This window comes from Protopterus annectens, chromosome 14.part0, assembly GCF_019279795.1.
Source record: "Protopterus annectens isolate FY-2018-M chromosome 14.part0, PAN1.0, whole genome shotgun sequence".
Taxonomy (NCBI): Eukaryota; Metazoa; Chordata; order Ceratodontiformes; family Protopteridae; genus Protopterus; species Protopterus annectens.
In genome coordinates this window covers 992,589,936-992,612,531 of record NC_056748.1, presented here as the reverse complement: position 1 = coordinate 992,612,531, position 22,596 = coordinate 992,589,936, and positions in this window count along the sequence as shown.

The window sequence follows — 22,596 nt, the reverse complement described above, 5'->3', positions numbered from 1 at the left end:
AAACTGAACACTGTCCAAAAATCATATTTAAATATATATTCCAATGGTTTGTTTAATATAGTGTCAGAAAAGAATATTTACCTTTTAAAACATATATTGATTTCCAGACACTGCTGCTAATCTGGAAAACTAACAATTAGAAATTTTACTGAGCAACTTGAAAAGTTAGTTTAATCTTAGGAGGAGAATTTAACTGTGGCTGGTGTAAGGAAGATAACCATTCAGAAATGCTTAGAATAACCTCAACTGGTAAAGCACGGATGAAATGGACAGAGCATTTGATTTTCAAGGATATTATTAGATTTTTTTCAAAACCTAACTCACTCTTTTTATACAAGATTCATATGTTTCTGAACTGCAAACTGGAAATTATATATTGCACGTGTTGAATGAGTTAAAAAATAAAATTGCTAAAGTAAAAATTATTCCATGCCATTTGTTGGATTGCAATGCAATCAGTTTAACTATAATGATATGTATATGGGAATTTTAATATTCACAAGAACTCTTGCATATATGAGAAAACAAAAAGAATTTCATGAATGTTTACATAGAGAAATTATAATAATGGGGAATTAAATAACATGCTTTTGTGGGACCTTTGAAAAATATATTTATCAAATAAGATTAAAATGGTGTAATAGGAAATATAAACAGTGAATATACATATCATTCTAGTTAAACAGATTCCACTGTGACAACCCAGAAGAAGTTAAATCAGCCTAAATTATAATTACAGAAAGGAGATAATGTGTGCAAGAGGAGAAGAATCTTCAACTAATAAATATTGAGAGATCTTGAATTAAAGAAGTTTATCTTCTTACTGTCAGCTTCTGTCCATTAGAGACTTGAGGGCCAGAAACGTGAGTGAATTTGCAATCTCCCATCCAATGATCATGATTTCTTTCGAATAGAGTCAGGAATGCACTCTTCTTCACGTGCATGAGGAGCTTATTCCATAATGTGGTGATCATTTGTGACACGGAATGAACTCTGCTTCACGTGCACGAGGAGCTTATTCCATAATGTGGTGATCATTTGTGACTTCTAAAACAAACCTCCTGCACGAGAGCAATTGCACGGCTCTAGCCAAAACTTGCAAAAACACATCCAGTGAGCCAGCAAACTGTAGCCTGAAAAGATATATTTATTGTTAAGAAAACATAAAAAACAACAAAGAACCAGACCAGTTTCAGCTAGACAAAAACACAGCCTTCCTCGGTGTAAACTAAAATTATCAAATGTTGCTGTTTAAATACATACATCTGAAAGTTCATTGGTTCAATCTAGAATTGTTCATTCAGCCCAGGTGGAAATAATCCACTCAATTTAACAATCCACTTCTTTTCTTTTGAATTTAGAATAGAGTGCCAACCTGTTTTATTGAGTTTGTTACCTTTTATAACATCAATTACCATAAAGGAAAATCTTGCAGTTTTATGTACCAGATGGTGTTTATATAGAGCATTGTTGACTTTTTTGTTTACTTTTTTGTTTTTAATGTTACTTACATGTTCTGATATTCTGAGTCTTAGAATACGTGAAGTTTGTCCGATGTAAAAAGATCCGCAGGTGCAGGTGGCCAAATAGACCACCCAATCACTACTACAGTTAGCAAAGAAATTAACATCATAGACTATGGCAGAGTTCCGACTGGTGAATTGTTTAGATTTACTTACTTTGTCACAATTGGTGCAGTGACCGAATGGAAAACAACCAGTCAGAGGTTCTCCTGTCAAAGTGGTCTGTAATGGCTGCGACTGACTGCTGTCATGGGAATGTTTGTAATGATTAAAGCAGCAGCCTAGGTTTTTCCCTTTGCGAAATGAGAAAAGACATCTGTCTGGTATGATACTTGCCATTTCTTGATCGCATTGTAGTATGTTCCAGTGTCTATGTATACTATGTATCAAAATATCCGAATTCCTGGCATAGGTAGTTACAAACCTGATGGGTTGTGATTCAGTGGTGTTGTGCTGTTTGCAACATAACAGATCATCCTTATTGAATGTATCGACCAAATTACTGGTTTACAGAACATGCCCCATCCTATAACCCCTGGATCTGAACCTGTTTGTGAGATCCTTTCTCTGTTCCTGAAAAGAAGACTCGGAACAGATATGCTTCACTCTAATAAATTGGGATTTTGGAATATTTCTGGCAATGTGTGGTGGGTGACAGCTGGAAGCATGGAGGATGGTGTTGTATTCGGGGTACTTCCTAAATACCTTAGTACTTAATGTATGATCTGGTAACCTGTTGATCAATACATCCAAAAAGGTGATAGTACTGGCATCATAATGTACTGCAAATTGGAGGCCCCATTTGTTGTCATTTAGATACATTAGAAAGTCAGATAATTCATGGACCTCTCCCTTCCATACCATCCAGCAGTCATCCAAATAACGTCTCCAGATATCAATGTACTCAAGAAAAATATTGTTATGGCTATTATAAATAATGTGCTTTTCAACAAACGCCATAAATAGATCAGCATAGATCGGAGCAAATGATGCTCCCATCGCTGTCCCTTTTGTTTGCCAATAGCAAATGTCCTGATAAAAGAAGACGTTATTGGTGAGGACATGTTCTGCAAGACCCACCAGAAATTGATTGAAATCAGGCTGGTATAAGCCAGCCACCTCAAGTCAATAGGCCAGGGCCTCCAAACCTCCTTGATGAGGAATGTTGGTATATAGAGCACTTACATCAAGTGTGCACATTAACCAGCCTGGTTCTGAGTATCAGAAATGATTTGTAAGAAATTGGTGGTATCCTGCAACCGTGATCGTACTAAGGATAACAAAGGCTTGAGATGTTTGGTAAGATATAATGACAATGGTTCAGTGATGTAACCCTTACCTGATACAATGGGTATACCCGGTGGATTTACTGGGTCCTTATGTGTCTTACGTAAAAAATAGATGTATTGATTGGCTGAGTCATGGATCATGAGCTGGTGCATCACATCAGTCGCAATGATCCCTTTGTCTCTTGCATTGGATAAAAAGTCATCAATCTGTTTTTTGAACCTAAATGTGGGATTGATTGCCATTTTGGAATAATATCTATTGTCAGAAAGTTGTCTTTTGGCCTCATTGTCATAATCGGACCAATTTAAGACAACTACTGCCCCACCTTTGTCAGCAGAAATAATGACTATGTTCCTGTTGTTCTGTAGTTCATTGATGGCTTGTTTCTCAGCCAATGTGATGTTGTTAGATTTAAAGTGTATCGCAGAACCAGAAAAATGTAGATCTTTGAGTATGCTGTTCTGGAACTGATGTACAATAGGATGCATTGGAGGAAGAAAACGTGATTTGTGACAGATAAATTTATCTTGACTATAATTACTATCCATATCACCAAAATGCAACTTCAAATTCAAGATTCTACAAAAGGACATATCCTGTGCTAATACATCCTCAGATACCATAAAACCCGGTATGAATGTAAGACCTTTATTAAGAACAGACAAATGTATAGGTGACAAAACAAAGTCTGATAAGTTTAAAACATTCACATTTGAATTCACATTTACTTTTGCATTGCTAGTTTCAATAAGCTTTGTATGCTGTCGACTTTTCTTATGTTTTCTCCCCCCTTGTTGGTATCTAGGCCTAAAGGGATAGATACTGGTGTTCTTTTTGGGGACGGTGAACCTGATACAGCCTGTAAATCACTGTCAGCACAGGATGAAAGATCATCAGTAGATGAGCCAACGTCCGGGGTACGATTCCTAAGTATGGACCTAGGTCTTTTCCTTTTGGGGGTTCTTGTTGGATGTGGTGTGAATCTCACATGTTTGTTGGTATTAATGAAGGGATTGGCACTTTGGTAATCTACTTGATCTGTTTTGAATTTCTTGATTTTTCACATCTTCAGTTGTTCCTCTAATTTGTTTAGATCTGTTGCCACTTTGGTCAACTGGTTGTTGAAGAAAGTTTCCCTTACAAATGGTTGTACATCACCAACTAGTTTCATGACTGCACTGATTTCATGGTCGATCACTCGATCGTGAAACTTTGCTAAAGCTTCAACAAAAGACATGGTAGCCTGTTGCTGTATAGCTGCCCATTGGTTATTAATCTCCTCATCTCCTTCACCCACATGGGGTTGTATTCATACTCTGAGTCCCCTTGGTGCTATATTTTTGGCTATATAAGCCTTAAACAATTTAGAGTGCCAAATATTTTATCTCAAAGATCTAAGGTGTTTGTGTAGCTGGTCAAAAGCTATTCCACAAATGGATTCAGGGCCCAAAGGGTCACCAGTATTGCCATTAGGTGTACAAGAGCCCAAACCAAAGGCTCCAAGGTCTTCCCTGTCTGCTGATAGACCAGAAACCAAACTGAGGAGATCCATCTCAATATCAGTGAAATTGTTGAAATCTAGTACCAAATGAAAACTGGAAGTATATAGTTTTATATTCTTTAATTGCTGGTTCAGAAAGACTGACAATAATAGCCTCAGTCCAAAATTGGAGATGCTACGTCAATGTAAATGAACCATAATAGGTCAATTTATAAGGTTAAGAGACAGTCAAGCACATAATAACACAAAAATATACTCGGAGGCTCTATTAAAAAACTTACCAAAACAACAGAGGCTCCCAAAGCAGACACCCAAAAATCCACCACCTCAAAACATAACACATGCAACACATACTTCAATAAATCGGTGTGTCAATAAATCACAGCCCTTAAGGCCAAACACTATGCCTGATACACAAGTGATAGGTGACTCTATAGTCAGACACACTGACGTCCCACTTACCAGGCTGAGCAAGGAGAGGGTAACGGTAAGCTGCCTATCGGGGGCTAGGATCCGCCATATAACACACGCACTCAGGTCACTCAAAAGCACGTACAAATATGACTCCGTCATTGTCCATGCCGGCGTGAATGACCTGAGACGTACCTCCTGGACTACATGAAAAGAGACATTGAGGAGCTCTCTGATTATGTAGCCCAGGCTGGTATGACCCTGACCCTGAGCAGCATCCTGCCCTCAGCAAGAATGATGCCACAATACAAAGACAAGATGATCAGCTTTAATAATTGGCTCAATTACTGGTGTCATTCTAGGGGGATCCAATGTCTGTCTGCTTGGGATGACATGCTGGACAAGCCACACTGCTTCGCAAGGGACGGCTTGCACCTGTCACCACTGGGCTTCCGGATATTGCCACCCCCATAGTGCCTTTTTTAGGCAAGGCTCAAAAGATGAACCCACCTCCTTAGAAAACAAAAATGGAAAAAAATTAAGGGTAATGTTGCTCAACGCCAGAAGTCTAAATCTCAAGATGCAGGCTCTCGAAGCACTCCTCAGTATGGAGAACATCGATGTCTGTGCTGTAACTGAGACCTGGTTTAAGGCTCCTGAGAGCACCCCAGCACTACCAGGCTTTACCTCGTATCATGCTTTTCGGCCCCAAAACCCGGGCCGAACCACAAAGGGAGGGGGAGTGTCCATATTTATCAAGGATACCCACACCTCTAGGTTAGTGGCAACTCGTGAAGCATCGGAGACCATCCAGGTGCAGCTAACCATAGGCAAAACTGCTATACAACTGGTTGCATGTTACAGACCACCCTCCCAATCTCAAGAACCCCACTCAGCCTTCCTGAAGACATTGGAAGATATGAATGTTTCACCAAATACCATCATATTGGGAGACTTCAACTACCCTAACATAGACTGGGTGCACTATTCTAGCCCTAACACCCTAGCCCAAAGGTTCCTGGAATTCATAAACTCAAATGCAGTGGAACAGCTAGTCACCTCTCCCACAAGGGGGAATAATATACTAGACCTGATCATCACAAACATGGGGACAAAATGCTCCACACCGGAAGTATTGCCCTCACTGGTGAGATCTGACCACAAACTATTCACCCTGGATATACATTTACCACCTCCACCCCCAGCACAAAAGACTACAGTGAGAAACTTCTCAAAAGCCAACTTTACACTTCTCAAGACTGAGATGGTATCATTTAAGCCCTCAGGGCCAATGGAAACCACATCCCACAATGCTGAATCCTACACAAATGCTTTCTACGGACATCTCCAAGAATGCATGGATCGTGCAATCCCAAATAAAACCAAGACCCTCTCCACCAAAGGAAAGCATCCTGTCTGGTGGACCCCAGCCATAAACAAATTGTATAACAAAAGAAGGAAGCTACTGCAAGACAGAGCAAAATCCCATAATGGGAAGGCATCTCTGATCAGCACTAGTAGAAAGCTACATTCTCTCATAAAAATATCCAAGGCCAAGTTTGAGAGAAAAATCGCCAAGGACACTAAAGATAACCACAAGGCATTCTTCAGCTATGTTAGAAACCTGGGCGGAAACACTCAGATATGCTCAGAGTTAGTACACAACGACAAAAAATTCACCGAACCCACAGATATTGCCAACATTCTGGCAGACAGGTTCAGTGCAAATTTCTCCCCTCCCTCACCTCCAAAAGAAGAAATACTCATCCCAGTTGAATGTAACCTCCCTGTCATCTCTGATGTCCAGGTGAGAACCGCCCTCAACAAAGCAAAAAACACAGCATCTATGGGACCTGATGGTATCCCCGGCTGCGTGATACGTGAACTCCAAGAGGAGCTAAACCCCCATATAAAAATGTTATTTAACCTTAGCCTTACTACAAGATATGTACCTGAACACTGGCGTACAGCAACAGTGGTACCACTCCACAAGGGAGGCTCCACTACAGACCCTGGGAACTACTGCCCCATAAGCTTGACCAGCCTGGTTTGCAAAGCTATGGAAAGAATTATTACGAAACTCATAAACAACAACATTGGGGACCTACAGACACTGGATCCCACCCAGTTCGGCTTTGTAAAAGGCAGATCCTGTCTTTTGAACCTAGTTGACTTTTTTGAAACAGTCACTAGAGCCATTGATGAGGGCAAGGCCGTCCATACAGCCTACCTGGACTTGGCTAAAGCCTTCGACACAATACCCCACTCGGGGATCATAGAAAAGCTAAACAGCTTAAAAGTAAATCCATATGTCACAAGATGGGTTGCAAACTGGCTAAAGAACAGAACCCATAAAGTCAAGATTGCGGGAGCCATGTCAGACTCAAAGCCAGTCACAAGTGGTGTCCCACAGGGCTCTGTCCTGGGACCCCTCTTGTTCGGCATTTACTTCTCAGATGTGAAAGCAAACATGGGAGGGTTGTGGCTGACAAAGTTCGCAGATGACTGCAAACTAGGCGCCATAGTCGATACACCAGATGACACATACATCCTACAGAAAGGCCTCACCGAAACGGACAACTGGTGCCGGAATCATGGCCTTAAACTGAATGCCAAGAAATGTATAGTCATCCCCTTTGGGAAAAACAAAATACCCACAAATTATCACATAGACAGTAACCCACTGAGTACCAAAAAAGTAATCAGAGACCTGGGGACCCAAGTTGATAGTGACCTCTCATTTGACACCCATGTTGCCAAAGTGGTTAGAAAGACTTTCTACCTTGCCCACCTTATCATGAAGGGGTTCACATCCAGATCAAAGGAGGTCATCGTGCCCTGTACTCCTCCCTTATCAGGCCCATGATTGAGTACAATGCCCCATTTGGTATGTACCTCACCCGGCACTTACAACAGCTGGAGAGACCCCAGAAGTACCTCACCAAGAGGATCAAGGGTTTCCAACATATGTCATATGCTGCTAGGCTAAAGAAACTCCAGCTCTATTCAGTAGCATACCGCCTGCTCAGAGGTGATCTGTGCCTGACATACAAGGCCATGTCCAACCAGGAATTGATGGACATGCTCCACCTCAAAAAATCAAAATCCATAAGAACCACAAGAGCCAAAGATTTAAACCTCAGTACAAACATGAATAGAACATGCTGGAGGGACAGATTCAAAACTCAGAGGCTTCCCATACTCTGGAACAAAATCCCAGCCATGTTAGGCAGAGCCCCTCACTGACTCTCTTCAAGAGAAATCTTGACGAGTGGATGGGAGATCGTAGGTTTACCCCGGGGGTCACCCCTGTATCGCTACTTAACAGAGGCACAGTAAACTAATTTTAATAAGTAAGGGGGTCTTCAATGTGTCACTACTAGTCAAAGGCACAGTATTCTAAATTTACTCTATACACCTTAGTACCACTACATGGGGTGGCGAAAGCCACATCTCTAGGGCTAGCCTTGCAAATGCCTCAGGGCAGATAGCCTAGTACTAAACTATGAAACTATGAATCTAATAATAGCCAGAAGAAAATCGGTTAATAACCAACTAGTAGTTTAATGTACACAAGGCTACGTCCCTTAAGGAAATCCAAAATGAAAAAGGCTATGTAATATAATGCAATTCCTGAGCCATTTGTTAGATAAACCAAATATTATCAACTCAAAACATTTCCCACAATATGCAACTTGCAATACGCACCAGAAGTCCAATAATCCAATGAATATGGTGACAAAAGAAAATAAACAGTATCTGGTTGCCCCTTGAATGGCGCTTGTAGACAGTCAGCCAGTGTGTGGAGAGTATACCAGCCAGATTTCAATCAATTTCTGGTGGGTGTTGCAGAACATGTCCTCACCAATAACATCTTCTTTTATGAGGACATTTGCTATTGGCAAACAAAAGGGATAGCGATGAGAGCATCATTTGCTCCGATCTGTGCTGATCTATTTATGGCGTTTGTTGAAAAGCACATTATTTATAATAGCCATAACAATATTTTTCTTGGGTACATTGATATCTGGAGACATTATTTGGATGACTGCTGGATGGTATGTAAGGGAGAGGTCCATGAATTATCTGACTTTCTAATGTATCTGAATGACAACAAATGGGGCCTCCAATTTACAGTACATTATGATGCCAGTACTATCACCTTTTTGGATGTATTGATCAATAGGTTACCAGATCATACATTAAGTACTAAGGTATTTAGGAAGTACCCCGAATACAGCACCATCCTCCATGGTTCCAGCTTTCACCCACCACACATTGCCAGGAATATTCCAAAATCCCAATTTATTAGAGTGAAGTGTATCTGTTCTGACGAGTCTTCTTTTCAGGAACAGAGAAAGGATCTCACAAACAGGTTCAGATCCAGGGGTTATAGGATGGGGCATGTTCTGCAAGCCAGTAATTTGGTCGATACATTCAATAGGGATGATCTGTTATGTTACAAAGAGTACAACACCACTGAATCACAACCCATCAGATTTGTAACTACCTATGCCAGGAATTCGGATATTTTGATACATAGTATACATAGACACTGGAACATACTACAATGCGATCATGAATTGGCAAGTATCATACCAGACAGATGTCTTTTCTCATTTCGCAAAGGTAAAAACCTAGGTTGCTGCTTTAATCATTACAAACATTTTCATGACAGCAGTCAGTTGCAGCCATTACAGACCACTTTGACAGGAGAACCTCTGACTGGTTGTTTTCCATGTGGTCACTGCACCAATTGTGACAAAGTAAGTAAATCTAAACAATTCACCAATCGGAACTCTGCCATAGTCTATGATGTTAATTTCTTGCTAACTGTAGTAGTGATTGGGTGGTCTATTTGGCCACCTGCACCTGCGGATCTTTTTATATCGGACAAACTTCACGTCCTCTAAGACTCAGAATATCAGAACATGTAAGTAACATTAAAAACAAAAAAGTCAACAATGCTCTATATAAACACCATCTGGTACATAAAACTGCAAGATTTTCCTTTATGGTAATTGATGTTACAAAAGGTAACAAACTCAATAAAACAGGTTGGCACTCTATTCTAAATTCAAAAGAAAAGAAGTGGATTGTTAAATTGGGTGGATTATTTCCACCTGGTCTGAATGAACAATTCTAGATTGAACCAATGAACTTTCAGATGTATGTATTTAAACAGCAACATTTGATCATTTTAGTTTACACTGAGGAAGGCTGTGTTTTTGTCCAGCCGAAACCGGTCTGGTTCTTTGTTGTTTTTTATGTTTTCTTAACAATAAATATATTTTTTCAGGCTACAGTTTGCTAGCTCACTGGATGTGTTTTTGTGATCATTTGTGACACATATCAGTGTCTCCAGCATGTTTTATTTATGTCTGAGGAAAATGCAGGTCCTTGGATCTAGTGCTTCTGTTACTGTTTGTTTTGTGGATGTACAAGAGATCCATCAGAGCTGGAACTGAGGAGGGGGGTTTCTCCCATGTCCAAAAAACATGCTGAGTGTTTCCATCTCAAACTCATCAATGAATGGAGCCACCAATGAATGTGGCGCTGTGGGCAGCAGCACAGACTCTACATGGTGCCCTATAGGGGGAAGAGTTGTATAGACCAACTGCTTTGGGCATCTCAAGATAGGAGAACATGGATCACAGACTCTGCTCCGTGGCAGGCCTAGCCACTTGCCTGTGTAAAAATATGGCTCTAGGTGATTCGGTCATGACGACTTATGTCACCAAAATTGGGCATGGGTAGTTACTGGTGATAAGTGGGTTGAGGACCCAGCCTACTCTGACCCATGCCAGGGACCCTTGATAATGGTGGGAGGTACATGTGCCCCCTGGCCGGTGTCTAGTTGCCCAGCCTGGGTTACCTGGAATAGCTCTGTTGAGCAAAAACCAACCTGCCAAACATCAACTGAGAATTGCTATGCTTAATGTAGGTTCACTGACAGGATGCAGCTTGGAAGTGGATGATATGATGATACAGAGAAGGCTGGACATCCTATAGCTCACTATATGTATCCAAGAGACAAGATGGAAGGGCAGTGCAGCAAAGCCACTTGGCTTGGGATCCAGAGTCTACTACTCAGGTGGAGGGCAGGCTAGAAATGGTGTAGGAATTGTGGAGAGAGAGAGGCTTCAGAAGGTAGTAAGGGATATCATCAGAATTAATGACAGACTCATGGCAATCAGACCTAATGTAATGATAGGGCAGTATTCATAATCTTGGCCTAGATAGTGAGGAAAAAAGTGCATTCAGACAGCAGTTGCAGGACCTACTAGATAAAGCAGGACAACGTGAATTGGTGTTGATAATGCGTGATTTGAATGAACATATTGGGACAGACAGAACAGCCTGGGTCCACATGGGTGGGGTAGCCCCAGCTGTAAAAATGAAAAATAAACAGAAACGAAAAGAAAATAACAAAAACAAAATTAGCATCATGGCATGGGAAAGACTTGCTTGCTGGATTGTACAGCTCATTGTTGCGGGCTTTCTGTATGGATGAATTGTCATGGGCTTTTAGCTGCTGCTGCAAGGGACTTTCTATATTGATTAACAGGTATTGAGTAGCTCGACTCAGATGGATTAACAGGTAGGGAGGTGTGTGTGTGTGTGTGTGTGTGTGTGTGTGTGTGTGTGTGTGTGTGTGTGTGTGTGTGTGTGTGTGTGTGTGTGTGTGTGTGTGTGTGTGTGAAATGCAGGTAGAGAATAAGGCTTGAACCCTGCACCTTGGGCCCAAGTGGCAAGAGCCTGAATTTCCTACCCATCACTATTTGTAAAACAATTTGCAGATTTGTGCCTCATATTTGTTCTGTTCCTGATAAAATCTATGGTTTCTATATTTTTTGCTTCTTGACACAGTCAGTGGTGCAGTGGTGCACTGGTAGCATTGTTGCCTGGCAGCTACAGGTTCTCTGGTTTGATTATTGGCTGGGGTGCCTTCTGTGTGGAGTCTGCATGTTCTTCCTGTGTTTGTGTGGGTTATCTGTGGTGTCTTTCCATCTTACAAAGACATGTGTCTGGAGTGTTTCTCCCTGGGCCTCTGCTGAAAATTGGCTTTTGTTTCAAGTCAGACTTTCCTGGTTAACAAATGTTAAATAAAAATGACAAGCATTTGAATTTCAGACTTCATATTCTTCAGAAAGTACATGGTAACACAAAACTTTTTATTCTAGCAATTTTCAAAGTTTATAAGATGGATATTTGAAATTTGTCCCTATGTTTGCGACTGTATTCCCCCATTATTGGCTTTGTCCAGGTTTTTTGTGCTAAAGTTGAGAGCTATGGTGAGAACTGAATTCACTGAATATGTTTGGGGGCTGTATTCCCCCATTACTGGCTTTGTCTTGTCTACGTGTTTTTTGCTAACAGGTTGAGAGCTATGGTGAGAACTGAATTCACTGAATATGTTTGGGGGTTGTATTCCTCTATTATTGGCTTTGTTCAGGTGATTTGTGCTAAGAGGTTGTCAGCTATGGTGAGAAATGAATTCACTAAATGGTAGCCATTTAAGTTTCAGTCTTACTCTCTTTTATAAAACAGCTGATATGGCATAGTGGTATGTTGCTCTGACTGTTTTGCACAGGGTTCTGGTTTCATTACTTGGCAATGAAATGTATGGTGGTAGCACAGCATTTTATTCTAGCAACTTTTCAGCATTATACAAGCAATGTTTAAAATGTGTCCCTGGTTTTTGGGCTTTTGTCCCCCCCCCCCAATAAATTTGGGCTTTTTCCAGATTTCTTGTGCTGCAAAGTTCAGAAATACAGCTGATTGTTAATTTTTTACAAGAAGCTGAGAGCTGCAGGGGAACAAAAGTTTAGTGCTGCTTATGCCAGGTCTGTTTGCATTGTTAATAGCACAACAGGTAGTGTACTTGGTTTTGATGCAGAAGGCTGTGGGTTCTTCTCCCACAGTAGGTAGATGCATTGCTGATACTGTACTGTGTTGTAAAGGGGGTGGATGCTGCAGTCCTTTTTGGCGAAGATACCTAGTAACTATGAACCTGTTATCAGTTTGCCATCCATTCCCTATTGCAATATTACTAGCTTATCATTTTTTTAATGCAACACAGGCAATTTATTCCTGAGGGCAACAGGCACTCTTTTTGTAGATGAAACAATGAAATATAAAGTTGTTTGCTAGCAGCAACCTCTTCATTAGTTACAGATTTCTTTAATGTGGAATTATTTAGATGACTTTTACTTCTTCAGAGATTGTGCATATTTACTGATAATGGTGGACTGTAGAAGTTTGAGTAGACTTTTATGATGGAAATGGTCTGAACTGGGCAGTTTTGTCATTATTGGTGCATGCGTTTTGTTTCATTGTTTACTGTAAAAATGTTCAAAGCAATACATTTAAAACGCCCTCTAACAAATGTACTGTATTGTACAAGGAATATAATTTAGTACAATCAGGAAGGTGTATCAAACAGCACATGTATGTTTCATGTGCAAGGGGCCTATGATTTTGAAACAGCCCAAAGTTCATCTTTATCTGCCATTGGCAAATTGTATTTTCTTTGAATGTGGGTTTCAATGCTGTCCATACTAACAAAACACCAAACCAGAAATAAAAAATCACCAGCAAATGGACTCCAGGAAGCAACCAGTTAAGAAAATGAACAAAGCCACGAGTTGACCTAGGTTTCGTCTTTAATCCGACTTCATCGGAACACAACTTAATGCAAGTAAAAAGCAACCTTATATACACACCTAAAATGACATCATCAAAATTCAATTGAATAATTAGTTGAATAATTGGCATAATTAACATTCAATATGAAGGCCAGCATACATAATAAAAGCACAAACCCAAACCTTAGTAAAAGGTGTATCAACACTAGAATCAAAGTTAAAAATTAAAAACTGCCAAACAAAACTGAATTGCAACAATTTGTAATGAACATTTAAACATAACATCACTACAAATCTAATTATTAGATGTATACTTTGTATACAACATTGTAGATGCAAGTAAATTCAACCCAATATATTTTTTAATTTTAAAATAGGCATAATAGTAATGCAGTCATTAATGCCTGGAAATTCCAATGCATTAAGTTTCAGCTGCCATTTCATCTCACCTATATCTAAGTGCACATCCAGTTTCCTTCCAAATTTATCTACCAGAATCTGCTGGATCACACAAAACTTAAAATGATGCCCACTATTAGTGTCAATGTGCCTATACAGGGCATTAGTCTTTTTCTTTAATCTAATATCCGACTGATGCTCAATAATTCGGTCTCTTAATGCCCTGCAGGTCTTCCCAATATAAAAGGCCGGACACTGGGTACACATTGCCGCATACACGACACTCTTACTATAACAGTCAAAATGAGCCCCAACCCTAACAGTAACTCCAGCCACCTTAAATTCCGCACCTGTCACATTGATCAGGTGACAAACACTGCACCTACCGCACTTAAAATTACCCTTACTCCTATATGTAACAGTGTGTGTAATGTCACCCCTTTCCAATAATTGTTTAAAAGAAAGTCCTTTCCTAAAAACACATTTAGGCGGTCTCCCCAACTTCCCACTTACCAAATGATCCATTTTCAAAATTTTCCAATTATTGACAATAATCTCAGCAATATAAGGTGCGTCAAAGGAGAAAGTGGTAATAAAATATAATGGATGATCACAGCTGACCCGTGCACTAGATTCATCACTTCTAAGAATGATGTCACCCATAGGAGCAGCATTACCATCAACATGCTCATGTCTAATATCAGGCTTTCCATGCAATAAAGCCCAATAGACGCCATTGGCCCTTTTTAATTTTACTTCATCCGCAATACAATTACACAATGCCGCTGGATAACCCCACCTAATAAACATTAGCTTAATAAAGTCAAGTTCTTTAAAAAAGTCAACATCCAAACTGGTCATTCTCGCTGCCCTGACCATCTGCCCTTTAACTATTGCCTTCTTCTGATGGACAGGGTGACAGCTTGAATAACTTAGATATGAATTCGAAAATGTGGCTTTTCTATGGATGGTAGATATCAATCCAGAATCATCCGGGCTGACAGCTAAATGCACATCCAAATAATCAATTTCAACATTACTCATGCTATGGGTGAATTTCAAAAATTCAACAGAATTATTAAGAAACTCAATAAATTCTCTAAACTTATCAATTCCACCATCCCAGATGATAAACAAATCATCTAGGAAGTGGGTGTAAAAGCTGATGTGGGGCATGAATCTGCTAGTAAAAAGAAATTCTTGCTCCCAGTATGCCATTACATAATTGGCATATACCGGGGCACATGCCGCCCCCATCGCAACACCAGTTGTCTGTTTATAAAAACTCCCCTCAAACTGAATAAAATTGTTAGTGAGCACAATTTCCATTAAACCTACCAACAAGTTGATTCTATCCTGATCAAATAAACCTGTTTTTAACAATTGAACCTCCAACCATTCAAGCCCTATTGTTGTAGGAATAACTGAAAACAAGTTTACAACATCAACTGTTATCATAATAGTATCATTTGTGAATTTAACACCCTTTAGCCTCTCCAGAATGACCACGAATCTTTGGTGATATAATTAAATACTTTTAAACCCTTCTGTAGTTCAAAATCAAGAAATTTACTTATAAAACAGGTTTTACTGCGCTTGCCATCAACAATTGGCCTAAATGCTAAATTATTTAAGCCCTTGTGGATCTTAGGTATTCGAAAATCCCACTAACCATTGGATAATCATTGATCAAGTACCTATACTCATCCTCATTTATGTGCCCTTGCCAAAGTAAGTCCTCAATGTACAAACTAACCTTACTATAGGCAATATTTAATTCATTAAGGCTAACATCTTCGTATGTATCCGTTGCCAATAATGCCATAATACTATTGACATAATCAACCCTGTCAATAAGCACTAAGCCATTTCCTTTATCGGGCTTCATAAATCTTATAGAAATGTCATTTACCAACCCATCCAGCAAATCATGCTCTTCAAAGGTCAGGTTGTCCCTCATATCAAAGGCCAGCTTGTAGTGTGGACTCATTGCCCGCCTATAGTGCTCCCTAATATCAAGCTCACATATCCTTTCATAAGCATTGGTAACAACATTAATTGGGGGCATATACTTACTTGGTTTTTTCAGAGTCAGCCCCACTTCATTCCTATTTACACCATCAAAAGTCAATTTCAAGTTCATCTTCCTTACTAACATTTTTAGGTCAACTAAAGTGTTACTCAAACCACCTCGAGCTAGGGGAACATATGTTAACCCTTTAGCCAATAATTCAACATGTCGTTCATTAATGATTTTAGTAGAATAATTATATATTTTAAAATCATCAAAACCATTAGCTATAATAACAGGATTACTAAGCCCGTATTCCAAAACTGATACAGAGTTTCCATCCATTACTTGTATCAATTCTTCAATACCACAATCCATATTACAATAATTCACACTACTTTGCGCCACATTCTCAATTTCTTGCTCAATTTGACCATCACTATCATTATCAAGATGCACACCAGCCTCACCAAAGAAAGTTGGAAAGGTGTGCAAACTAACATCATACAGGGAATCACAGTCAACATCAGTATTATCTACAGAATTGCTAATAAGTGAACCACTAAACCCAACCATAGAGGAAAAAGCTTCACTCAAATGCAAAGACTGCTGAGTTTCAACACCAAAATCATTAACTTCACCCGTTTCAGCGTTCACTAAAGGTGACTTTGAATCAACAGTTGATTCTAATTCACACATACTTACATTAACATCTCTCACAAAAGGTGACCTATATCCAACTCTATAGTCACAATTCATGTTCAATAGGTTGCTACCCATATGTACACCCTCCAACATATTTCCATGTGTGTCATCCAAATGTAAATCAAAATTAGACGTGTCAACAAAAATATCCCTATATGTGTCTGCAACATTACTACAATCACTAATATGTTGCGACCGTTGTATAACAGGAGCATAACCAGTGACATCAATAACATTAGTAACATTAATTTCAAAAGGAGAATATTCTTGATTTAAATGTCCAGAAACTGTCCCAGCATCACAATTGTCCAAATGTTCACACACGTCATCCACAATCGACGAAACGGGAACAGCAACACCACAAGCCAAATTCGCATTTGAATTTGTAGAAAAAGCGGCTGTAAACCCCCCACAAGACTCGTGAATTGAAAATGAACAATTCTCGGCATCCGCTGTTAACTGGTCAACACTATTAATACCCACACAATTTTGCTGCTCAGTATTGTTACCAGCAAACCGCTCATTGGCATTAACACATGCGTTTCGTTCACAACCGACATTCCGACATTTATATGTGCTCCACAAGTGGCTGAATTAGGTGAAACTTAACCAAAAAGTTCAAAGTTATTGATGGTACCATCTGTAATGAGCGCTAACAAACGCCCGTTCGTCTCTAAGGAAGCAGGGGAACTAGTATCAATCTCCTTTGACGCACCTTATATTGCTGAGATTATTGTCAATAATTGGAAAATTTTGAAAATGGATCATTTGGTAAGTGGGAAGTTGGGGAGACCGCCTAAATGTGTTTTCTTTTAAACAATTATTGGAAAGGGGTGACATTACACACACTGTTACATATAGGAGTAAGGGTAATTTTAAGTGCGGTAGGTGCAGTGTTTGTCACCTGATCAATGTGACAGGTGCGGAATTTAAGGTGGCTGGAGTTACTGTTAGGGTTGGGGCTCATTTTGACTGTTATAGTAAGAGTGTCGTGTATGCGGCAATGTGTACCCAGTGTCCGGCCTTTTATATTGGGAAGACCTGCAGGGCATTAAGAGACCGAATTATTGAGCATCAGTCGGATATTAGATTAAAGAAAAAGACTAATGCCCTGTATAGGCACATTGACACTAATAGTGGGCATCATTTTAAGTTTTGTGTGATCCAGCAGATTCTGGTAGATAAATTTGGAAGGAAACTGGATGTGCACTTAGATATAGGTGAGATGAAATGGCAGCTGAAACTTAATGCATTGGAATTTCCAGGCATTAATGACTGCATTACTATTATGCCTATTTTAAAATTAAAAAATATATTGGGTTGAATTTACTTGCATCTACAATGTTGTATACAAAGTATACATCTAATAATTAGATTTGTAGTGATGTTATGTTTAAATGTTCATTACAAATTGTTGCAATTCAGTTTTGTTTGGCAGTTTTTAATTTTTAACTTTGATTCTAGTGTTGATACACCTTTTACTAAGGTTTGGGTTTGTGCTTTTATTATGTATGCTGGCCTTCATATTGAATGTTAATTATGCCAATTATTCAACTAATTATTCAATTGAATTTTGATGATGTCATTTTAGGTGTGTATATAAGGTTGCTTTTTACTTGCATTAAGTTGTGTTCTGATGAAGTCGGTTTCAATGCTGTTTCAATGAATGTGAGTTTCAAGGGCAGAGAAGTTTTAATGCTAAGTCTGTTTTCATTGTGAGACTGCATTGCTTTTGTTTAGCAGATGTCTTAGTGTTTGTGCTGTAAAATGCAAAATAAAACTTTCAAATGAAGTCCAAATCATCATAGAAGTAAAGCAGTATGCACATTAGTGTTTATGGTAAATGGGGTGAAATAGACAAGTAATGTTCATTGGAATAGCTGCGGGGGGGAGGCTCCATTCGACCATGATTTTGTGAGGGGGAAGGGCGGCAAACTCAAAGATGGCCTTGGCTGAACTATACCTCCCAACTGTCCAGATTTTCACAGAATGAATAGATTTTTGCTTCTTATTTTTGGTTCATTCCTCATAAAATTTGTGGTTTTCTGGCAAATCATTTAGGAATTAAGTCACTAAATAATGACAGACACTGAATTTCAGACTTCATAACCTTCAGAAAAATGCATGCTAAAGTAAGACCTGTTATTTTATGAACTGTCTCAGTTTATACAAGACAAATTTTTAGTACTGTTTATATGTTCCCCCAATATATTTGGCCTTGTCCAGATGTATTGCATTAACAGGTTGAGAGGTACATGCAGATAAATTGCTTTATAGAATTAGGCATAGCCAAACCTCTCAACTGTCCCCAGTTTTGGCTCAAAATGTTGCTCTTCCCCTAATAATCCCTATGCAAAATAGCAATTTTGGAAGAAATTGTGGAGGGTTTACAATTAAGAAATAATTGTAATAATCAGAGTTATAGATTACTTTTATTTCAGAAATGCATGTAGATTCTTTTATTTTGGCAGCTGCTCAAGTTAGCAGTACTAATATTAAAAAAGTGTGCCTTCTTTGACAGGTTCTCAGCTGTATTGTGTGGCTATTTTATATTTTTGCATTACATTTTTGGTCCATTTTTCATAAAATTGTGTTTTTTTGGCAAATTAGTGGCAAGTCATTAAAGACTGAAGTTAGAAAATAATGACAGACATTTGAGTTTCAGATTTCATACCCTTCAGAAAATTCATACTAATGCAATACCTACTATTCTATTATCTTTCTAAGTTTATAAGAGCAATATTTAAAAAGTGTCCTTATTTTTGGGCCTTTGTCCCACTTCTATGTATGGCTTTGTCCAGATTTCTTGCTCTGAGGTTGAGAGGTATGAAAAATGTGTCAGGGCCATCACAGTCAGCCAGAGACATTTCAAACTGTAAAATACTTGTTGCACCCCACTCCCCCATGTAGTGACTCTGGATGTGTCCAAGCAACGCAAGGAGCAGTTATGCAGTGTAAATGTGCAAAGTATCCCCCCCATCCAAGGTAGACACAAGTAGTACAGTGGCTTTTCATCTGTCCTTGATTTTGCAGAATGGTCTGGTTTCTGTCATATTTTTTTACTGTTGATTTATGCTTATTATTACTCAGAAAGTGCCTGTTGCTCTGTGTTTAAGTAGCAATGATTTAATGACTATCAGGTAAGCTTGTCTGAGATTGTAAGATGCAAGTAAGCTTTAATAAGCATACTGTTAAAGAATTGCCAACATTGAAAGCCTTTCTGTTGTTGCCATGCAGAGAATACTTACATAACTAGATAATGTATAAGCCTTGGGTATTGAAATGCATATGACAGTACTTGTAATAAAGGACATGATTACATTATTTTAAGAAGCTCCTTACACTTGTTGGAGACTTTCAGTCATCTCTGCAGGCTTTACCCATAAACTAAACAGAATGCCAATCTATCATGTGTGGTCCATAACCTGTATAGTAATCCTATAAGCAATGTATCTTGAGCTTGTTTCTTGTTTGCTTTTCATTTTTACTTTGATCATGTTTTCCCCATGAAACAAGTAGATAGTTGTCAGGCAGCAGGTCTTTTTTGGATAAGAAACATTTTTACAAGTGGGAGTATCACAGAGATTGCTACTTTCAGCATGTTACTTGGTACTTTTATAAAGCTGAATGTTAATTATAATTAGAACTGCAGTGCAAGGAGAAGTGGTTTGAGTTGAGTGGTGCTTGTTTTTCTTATACTTGATTTTGACTGGCATTCCAGTAATGCATTTAAAAAGTAATTTATTTTTTCATGCCTCACAACCTTTTTGTTTCCATCTAGATATTAAGTAAGCTGTCATGCAGCCAATGCACTGAAATATTTTTTTTCTTCTATACTTCATGTTGTCTTGATTGGACTCTCATATTGACAGTTTGGCACCCAGGGCAGCATATTTAAAGGTAGTTTTTGTGGTTTTGAGCATAGCTCCTCTCCTTTCTAGTTGGCTGCACCCCTTGCCATTGACCCTCACCCATTCAGCTGTCTCCTGCAGCCCCCTTTGATTTGAAGTCACCAGCTGCCACTGGGCAACAGGAATAAAGAAGGAGAAGCCATTTTAGACTTCTGTCTGGCAAATGGCTTGATAGCAGCCAGCACATGGTTCAGAAAGAGAAACAGTCACAAGATCACATACAAGAGTAATCAACATGCAACTCAGGTAGACTTCCTCCTATTAAATCTGCAAAGTCATCCCCAGGGAAACAGTCAGCCCACAGCATAAACCAGAAGTTGCAATAGCAAAGCATAGGGCATCGGAGGCACTGTACCAACTTCTGGAAAGTGACTCAGTAAGGGGCACAAAGAAACTATATCAGGTTCCAAGGCAAAGACAGAAAGATAAAGAAGATAGTCAGACACCCTTCATAAGGGATGCCAGTAACAACCTGCTCACCAGCCCAGAGGACATCAAAGGCAGATGGAAGGAGTATTTCCAGCAGCTTCTGAATGAAGAAAACCCCACAGAAGTTGTACTGCCCCAGAAAATGCCTACGATGAGAGAAGAAGAGGAGCCCACCCTAGATGAATTAAGAACAGCACTAAGAAGATGAACTCAGGGAAAGCAGCAGGCTCAGATGAGGTCACAGCAGATATGATAAGGATGCTGGGTGAGATAGAGGAGAAATGGCTCCTGAGGGTACCAATGGCAGTGTGGAGAGAAAGGCGTATCCCAGATGACTGGAGAATAAGCATACTCATGCCAGTCTACAAGAACACAGGGGACATCCACAACTGTGGGCAGTACAGAGGCATCAAACTCCTATCACATTGCATGAAAGTTCTGGAGAGGGTGATTGATAAATTGATACACAGAGCAGTAGAATGTAAGATGGGAGATGAGCAGTTTGGATTCAGATCAAGATGTAGCACAACTGACCCGATGTTTGCATTTAGACAGATACTTGAGAAGAAGCTAGAGATGAGGAGAGAGTCCAACTAGGCATTTCTAGACTTGGAGAAAGCATATGACAAGTCCCAAGAAAACTGATCTTGGCAGTACTGCAGTGCTTGGAAGTCCCAGAAACATTGATAGAATTAGTGCAGGCTATGTACAAGGACTCAATGAGTCAAGTACAAACAGGGTTCGGCCTCACAGAGGGGTTCCCAGTGGGAGTGGGAGCACAGCAGGGTTCAGCTCTGAGCCCACTGCTGTTCATACTGGTAATGGACTACATTAGCAAACAGGTTGGAGGGGATGGATCAACAAAGCTGCTGTATGCAGATGATGTGGCAGTACAGGCAAACTCTGGGCTAGAACTTCAGCAAAGGATAGGATAATGGAATGCACATCTGAAGGCACATGGGATGAAACTAAGCACAGATAAGATTGTGGTAATGGCGGCAAATTGAGGAAATCAGAAGAAGCTGAGAATAGCGATAGAAGGGAAGATAGTGGAACAGGTAAACAGCTTCAAGTATCTGGGAGGAGTAGTTGAGGAGAAGGGTAGTCTGAATGAAGAGGTCAAAGCTAGAATCAGAAGGGCTGCAGCCAACTGGCATAGAGTATCAGGTGTAGTCTATGACAGAGGAATGCCAAAGAAGCTGAAAAGTAAGGTGTACAAGACAGTGGTGTGACCAGTACTACTGTATGATACAGAAACCTGGGCAGTAAAGATAGAACAGTTGAAGAAGCTAGAGGTGATGGAAATGAAGTGCCTGAGAAAGTTGGTAGGATGCACACTGTGGTACAGACGAAGAAATGACGACATAAGAGCAGAAGCCAAAGTAGCTCCAATTGCAGAAAAGATCAAAAAGGACAGATTACGGTGGTTTGGGCAGATGTGTAGAAAAGCAGAAGACAATCTGGTGATGAAGATTTGGGACAGACAGGAAGAAGGTAAGAGGAAGCGAGGACATCTAGCAAAGAGGTGGCTAGATTGTGTGAAAGAAGATCTGCAACAGTCAGGCATGAGTGTTGAAGAAGGCAGGAGTGTGGCACTGAATCGAGAGAGTTGGCAACAGTTAACAAGATACCCTGACCCCATATAGAAAAATGAGACAAAGGGGGCTAATGATGGTGATGATGATTCTCTCCCCTGTGTAGTATTTTTACATGGCAACTCAAAACATATATAATACCTTTTGTATTACATGTATAACAATTATTTGGT